This window comes from Solanum pennellii, chromosome 10, assembly GCF_001406875.1.
Source record: "Solanum pennellii chromosome 10, SPENNV200".
Lineage (NCBI taxonomy): Eukaryota > Viridiplantae > Streptophyta > Magnoliopsida > Solanales > Solanaceae > Solanum > Solanum pennellii.
In genome coordinates this window covers 15,479,659-15,486,980 of record NC_028646.1, presented here as the reverse complement: position 1 = coordinate 15,486,980, position 7,322 = coordinate 15,479,659, and positions in this window count along the sequence as shown.

Genomic DNA, 7,322 nt, shown 5'->3' with positions numbered 1-7,322 from the left:
GAACCATTTAATAGTTAGCAGACAAAGAAAAACAATCACAATTTGATTAAATTTGATATTTTCCAATCCCCTTGGAGTTTAACTTCCTTGAGTTTCTTGTTTAATACCATTCATCTTCGCTTCATTTTCATCTTCTTCAAGCTCTTTCACTTTTCTCTTTAGTCGATCAATCGGATTTTGACCGTCTATGAATCTATTCATTAAGGATGATTCATCAGCGTTTTCAAACGACGGATCAATTCATATAAAATATCCACATCCACCATTTTCCTACAAACCACATAACAGTAATAAGGTGTAACAAATATACAAATAGTACAATAACAGTAGTTTTTGTTCGAATAATTACAAACCTTTGATGTTTTGCATCCAAAAAATCGATGACCTGGGTACAATGGAGTCCTCAAAGTTTTCAGTTGACAATAATAACCACACATACATAATATCAACTTCCTCGTATTCACTGAACTTTACAACATTTGATAAAAGAGAATTGATTTAGAAGAGATAAATGTTGGATATTTAGAGAAAGAAGAGAGAATTGGGGATTTAGGGTTCTAAAAGGTATAGGGGGAAGAAGAGCTGCGGATTTCACTTTATACTTTAACGTAGAAGTATAAATTTAACGTTGGAGGTCTTAAAGACAGGGTAAAAAATGGGAGAAAAACCAATTCATGTGCCCCATTTGCATGACTCACAAACGATTTGCCATGTAGACAGAAAATAGTTATACGGTTTAAATCTGGGGTGATAGAGGTGTTCAATAGGTAGTAGATCTAGTTGAGGTGTCTAAATGATAGAGGTGTTCAATAGGTAGTAGATCTAGTTGAGGTGTCTAAATGAATAATGAGAACAAGTTTGAGGGATCGCATATGACTTTGGTCTAAATATTCATTCAATTATCTCTTATTACGCCTGCATGTGGTTATAACACATAACCCAACCACCCCCCTACCCCTTCCACTGATTGAAAAAAGTTCAAAAGAAAAAAGAAAAGTTTGAAAATTAAATGACATGTAAGGTCCTTAGAAACTTTGTTTTATAATTGATGTTACACTAAAGATTGTTATTGCATTTCATGTTTAAGGCGAGAATATAATATAATGAGAATATAGACAATAATCTATTATTATCCACATCTAACTCTAACTCGTTCTTATCCTAGCAATTATCCGTGTCCAATTTCTCCATTTCCTTTTCTTTCTTATTTTGTATAGCCCAAATAATATAATAAAATAAAAAAGAGTAGAAAGGTTTAGTTAAATTTGATGTCATATAGTTGGTAGCTACACGTAAATTTCACCCATGTTTCATAATTTATTTTGTCTTATCTCGTATCATGCCTACAAATTATAGTGGGCTAGTTTGGTCCTACACTAATATTTACTTTTATTCAAGTCATCTGCTCTCGTTTAAAATCATTTCATTTCCAAGCAAAGCCCCCACACTAAAAATAATTGATTAAACAACATATATATCTAACTGTAAGGATGTACTTTTAACTATGTGTGTCTAAGTCTACAAGTTTGTTTCAAAGGGATTAATATCATACGATATAAAGAGCCTTTATGGCATTGTTGTTTTCCTGGGAACAAGCTAAAATTTTACTTCTTCAAAGAAGCAGAAACAAAAGAAAAAAAAATTATTTTTTTCGAAAAACTAAAATATCACTTCCATATATGCATATCAATATATCTGTTATTAATTACTTCTAAGTTTGGTTAAGTTACTTTCAAAAATTTTATTTTTTTATTTTTTCTATAATAAATTTTTCATTTATTTAATTTTTATATTGTATATTTATATTTTTATATTTATGTTTTATATATTACTCATGTTGTCCTATTTTATATGATTTATTTTTCTTTTTAATCAATCCCAAAAAGAATAACACATTTCTATATTAAGTAACAATTTAACTTCAAAATATTCATTTTATTCTTAATGAAATTATTTATAGTGACAGAGATTTTTGTCATTCATTTTAGGCCATAAATCTTAAAAGACTTCCTTCCTTTCTTAAATTCCATATCGAGTCAAACTACCTCACATAAAATGAGATGAAGAAAGTATGTATTATTATACAAAATTAGAAGTAAAGGCAACAAAAATTTTTGTAGGATTGAAATTATGAAGGAATGATTTATTTGTTTATTTCAATATTTAATTAATTAATTGATCTATTTATGTATAATATTGAGCGAAAATTGAACCTGTACATTTTAATTTAATTAATATATTTTTGTAATAGATACATAAAATATTTTCTCTTTATAAAATAACCTAAGATTAAAATTTCATTGATAATTGTCATTTTGTAACTTGATTCTCAAAATATATATTTTTCAAAAAATTAGTCAAATACAATTTTCTTATCGAATGTACTTCTCAACTTAATTAAGAAAATACAAAATGTTTTTTTTTCTTTAAAAAAAACTATTTTAAAAAAGTGCTTCAAGAAAAAAGCATTTTTAGGAGCAATGCTAAACAGGCACAAATGTCTTTGTCTAACTTAATTAATTAGCTACCCCAATTTATGTATGTCATTAATAATGTGGGGATGAGCGCTCAATGAAAGATTAGATCTATTCATAATAATGTGATTACTTTTACATATGCGCCATGTGATGTCGATATTCATAATGTCAAAATTTCAAAAGACATTGAGGCGAATTGAGTGTATTCTAAAAAAGTTTAATATTCGAGAAAAGATATAAAAATACCATTAAAGTTATTTTAAATTATTAAAAAGATATCTTAACTTAGCGGACATTCTATTACCCCCTTAAATAATTTTAAAGTGTTGTAAATACCCCATTTTTTAATCATCCTCACTTGCAAGAAAAGAAGTTCAATCACGCACCAATTATAATCTGTCACATATGAATTTTTATTTTTATTTTTCTTATTTTATCAACTTCATTTTCTTTTTCTTTTTCTCTTTCTTCTTCTTTCATTTTCTCTTTCTTTCTTCTTTCTTTATTCTCTTTCTTCTTCTTCTTCATTACCCTCCTCTGTTCTCTTTCTTCATTCTCTTTCTTCTTCTTCTTCATAACCAAATTCTTCACGTACTGCCATTTTCTTCAATTCACTTTTGATTAGTCAACGGAGATCTGAACTTGATATTACTAGTTTGAAATTTTTTTGAGATATGTCAATTTAATGAGTTATTTTCTATTAAAGCATCTATTATAAATAGTTTTTGTGATTCTATTTGTCAATAATAATTTTTCCCAAACTCTAATTCATATTATTAAAGCATCATTGAGGAAGATGATGAGGTAAATTTTTGTTAATTATATTTGATCTATCATTAATTAAGTTTAACACATTTGAGGCAATTGTAACCCAATTTGAGGAAGATGATGAGGTAAATAATTAATAAAGAAAATGATTGAAACGTGACACTTTTCAATTGATTTTTGACAGCAAAAGTGGACCTTCACACGCGTCATGTGCGTGTTCACAAACATGGAGAGAAAATAAATCAAAATGATCTTTTTACAAAGATATTCAATACTTTTATGAGGTAATAGGATGTCCGCAAAGTTAAGGTGTCTTTTTAAAAATTCGAAATAACTTTAATGGTGCTTTTATGTCTTTTCTATTAATATTCTTTACATGTTGTGTTGTGTGTATATGGCCTTGCCATGCCATGCCATGCAGTGATTAATACTTCAATGTTAATCGAGAAAAGACATAAAGTCACAATTGAAGTTATTTCAGATTTTCATAAAAATACTTTAACTTTGCTACTGTCATATTACCCCACTAAACAATTTTAAACAAATGTTATTATACCATTTTTTGATCAGCCCAAATTTTAAGAAGAAAGTGAATTAACACACCAATCATTACATGTCACGTGTTAAATTAAAATATTTTTTTCATTTAAAATTTTCCTTTATCTTTTTCTTTCTTTATTCTCTCTCTCTCTCTTACTTTTGAATTTTAATTCTTATATATATTAATTTTCATTTCATCTCCCACCTCCTACTTTCATCTAGAGCCGTCAATATGGGTTAGGCCCGTTGGGCTGATCTGGTCTAATTCGGGATTTAATAGGGATGAGCTAAGATTTTTGAAGCCCATTTAAGAAAAGGGTTTTTTAGCCCAGCCTGGCTAAGCCTGTTGATTTGAGGGGCCTTCAGAAATATAGATAGGGCCGGCCCGTGGGCCTAAGAATTAATTAAAAAAATATAATATAATATTAAAATTTAAAATTAAAGAGAGTCTAAAATAAAAACAATTAGGCTAATATTTCTATGGGAAAATTGTATATGATAGCAACCTATTAATTCAAATTAAATACTATAAATATACTTTGATTTAATTGTACCCTATATAGCAAACAATAGCTATTTTCGCCACTCTCCTTGGTGGAATCTCGCTCGCAACTCTCGTTTGGTGGCAGACTCGCTCGTATCTCTCACTTTTTATACAAACACAAATGTATAAAATGTGTTTGTGTTTGTATAAAGCAAGACAAAATTGTATAAATACATATATTTTCGTTCCCCTCTCCCATATCTCGCCCGCCACTCTCCCTAATCTCGCTCGCCACCGTCGCCTCTCACGCTTATACAAACCGAGAGGAAATGTGTAAATTGTGTTTCTGTTTGTATAAAGCGAGAGAAAATTTATATACACATGCAGATATATATATTTTCATCCTATACACTTATAATTATACAATAAAAATACTCACATGCCCAGTCTCTTTTGCCTTTTTCTCTTTCTCATTTTATACAAATTCAAATTGTATATAATCGTCTTATACACTTATAATTATACAATACAAATACTCCCCTGCCCAAGTCTCTTTGCCTTTCTCTCTTTCTCGTTTTATATAAATTCAAATTGTATATAATTTCTCTCTTTCTCATTTTATACAATTCATTTTATACAATTTGCTTTAATTTTATATGTATAACAAATTGTACATATATATGTTGCTATGGAGCGCAGTTATGCAAATTTTGTTATAACATAAAAATATGAATTTTGTGTTTGCTATATGTGAAAGTTGTCCTATTTCTATTTATATATTTATTCTTTTACTTGAAAAAAAACTTAATAAATATTATAAAGATAATTTTATTTGTGGATTTGATTAACAAGTAGTAACATTAACATGATGTAATATTGTTTTGTCGAAATTTGTGATAATATTTTTAAATTATAATTTATAATTTAATTTAATAATTATAAAAATATATTTTTTTTAAAAGTGGACTGGCCCGGCAAGTCCGTAGCCCACGTACTCGTGGGTTGGGCCGACCATTTTTTGGCCCACGTTAAAATGGGCTAGCTCGGCCTGGCCTGTAAAATGTCAAAGCTTGTATGGGTTAGCCCGGATGGGGTGGGCTAGCCCATATTGACAGCTGTACTTTCATCCCTTCATTTTCTTTTTTTTCTCTTCATCCCCCCCCCCTCCCCTCCCACATGTCAAATTGAAACTCACTTCTATTTTTTTCTTTTCTTTTTCTTCTTCTTCTTCTCCAGTCAAATTCTTTATAAAATTCATACTATTATTTAGACTTTATTGAATTATTGATGACAAAATTAATTATTTTTTAAAGAAAATTTAAAAATTTGTAGGTATCATCAACTACTCATTTTCATATAAGTTCAAAATTAGAAATGTTAATTTTAAACGAATCAATTAATTTCTCGAAAATTGATAGAACTTAATTGAAATCGAATAAAAAACTATATGATACTTCCTAATCATCTTGAAATCTAATGAGTTTATTGAATTGTTCTAAATATAAGAAAATATTTAGATAAAATTTTAAAACTAATGAGAGTAAAACTGATACTCCCCCTCTGTCTCTATTAAGTTGTCCACTTTAGAAAAGGCACACGTATTAAGATAACAATAATTAACATAATAAAGTTACAATTCTACCCTTATTAAATATGATTTCAAAAAGGATGAATTAAAACTTAGAAATTTTCAAGAAGTTAAAATGATGGTATAATAGAAATTTTTTTTTCCTTTCTTAATTTGTTAAAATGGACAAGTAAATAGGGACATCTAAAAGAGAAAATGTGGACAAGTAAATAGGGACAGAGTGAGTAGTAATAAAAAAGGGAAGGTGGAGTTGTGATGAAAATGGTGACATTGAAAGTAAGAAGTTTCAATGGATGGAGATGAGAATGAATTTTTGAAGAAAAAAAAAGAAGAAAGAAAGAGAAAAAATAAAAAGGAAAAGAAGTTAAAATAATAAGAAAAATAAGAAAATATATTTTATAATAAAATACTTATAAAAATAATATTATATTAGTTATTTTAGGGTGCTCACTCTCTTTGAGAGAGTGCACACCACTCTATGTCAGATGGACGAAAAATAAGGTAATTATATCTATTCAAAATTGTTTAATGGGGTAATAGGACGATTGAAAAGTTAATGTGTCTTTTTAAAAATCCAAACAACTTCAATAGTGACTTTATGTCTTTTTATCATGTTAATCTTAAAATTACACTACCTATGTACGTTTATAGGTAAGAAATGCATATATACTAGCTCAAAATTACTTGGTGATGACTGCTTCTGCCTAGTAACTTAAATATCTTATAAATAATATATGGTAGTACTATAATTATTTTACTACTTAGTGTATAGAAATTCAACCTAAGATCATTTTTAATATTTTCCACGATCAAGCAAATCTCATAGGGATCTCCCGACTGGTTAACTTTTCGTTATTCTTCCCTTGATGTTATCGATTACTTAATTCTACGATTTCTAGCTAGCTACTTGTTCTGATTCTTTAAAATATACAAAATCAATGAACAATATATGGATGGAAACACTCATTTTCCAACATATATATCTGAGCTTGCAAAAAAAAAAAGCCAAAACATAAAAGGAAAAAAAGGGTACTATATGTGATCATCCTTTAAAGAGCTAACCCTTACGTGACATCCTCTAACTCTTGCATTCCAATAATAACATAAACATATACGTATGGGACGGGTGGAGCGGGAGCATATGATAAATAATTGCTAATTGATACGAAAAAGACAACATTAATTTGTCATATCCTCGTCTTTTTCTTCATCCAATTATTCCCCTCCACCCTACATCATTTAATATAGTGACGTCTCTCTTTAATATATCTCATATTTATATGCATAGATTGTTTAATCGTTATAATTTTTGTATTTCTTACGTTCTAATTCATGTACAATATCAACATCAATATATTTAATTTTGATACTAATAAATGTTAAATATAGATATTTCAAAATAAAACTTACATATTTAAAAATAATACAAAATGTAATACAACTCAATGTACCTTACAGTTGTTTA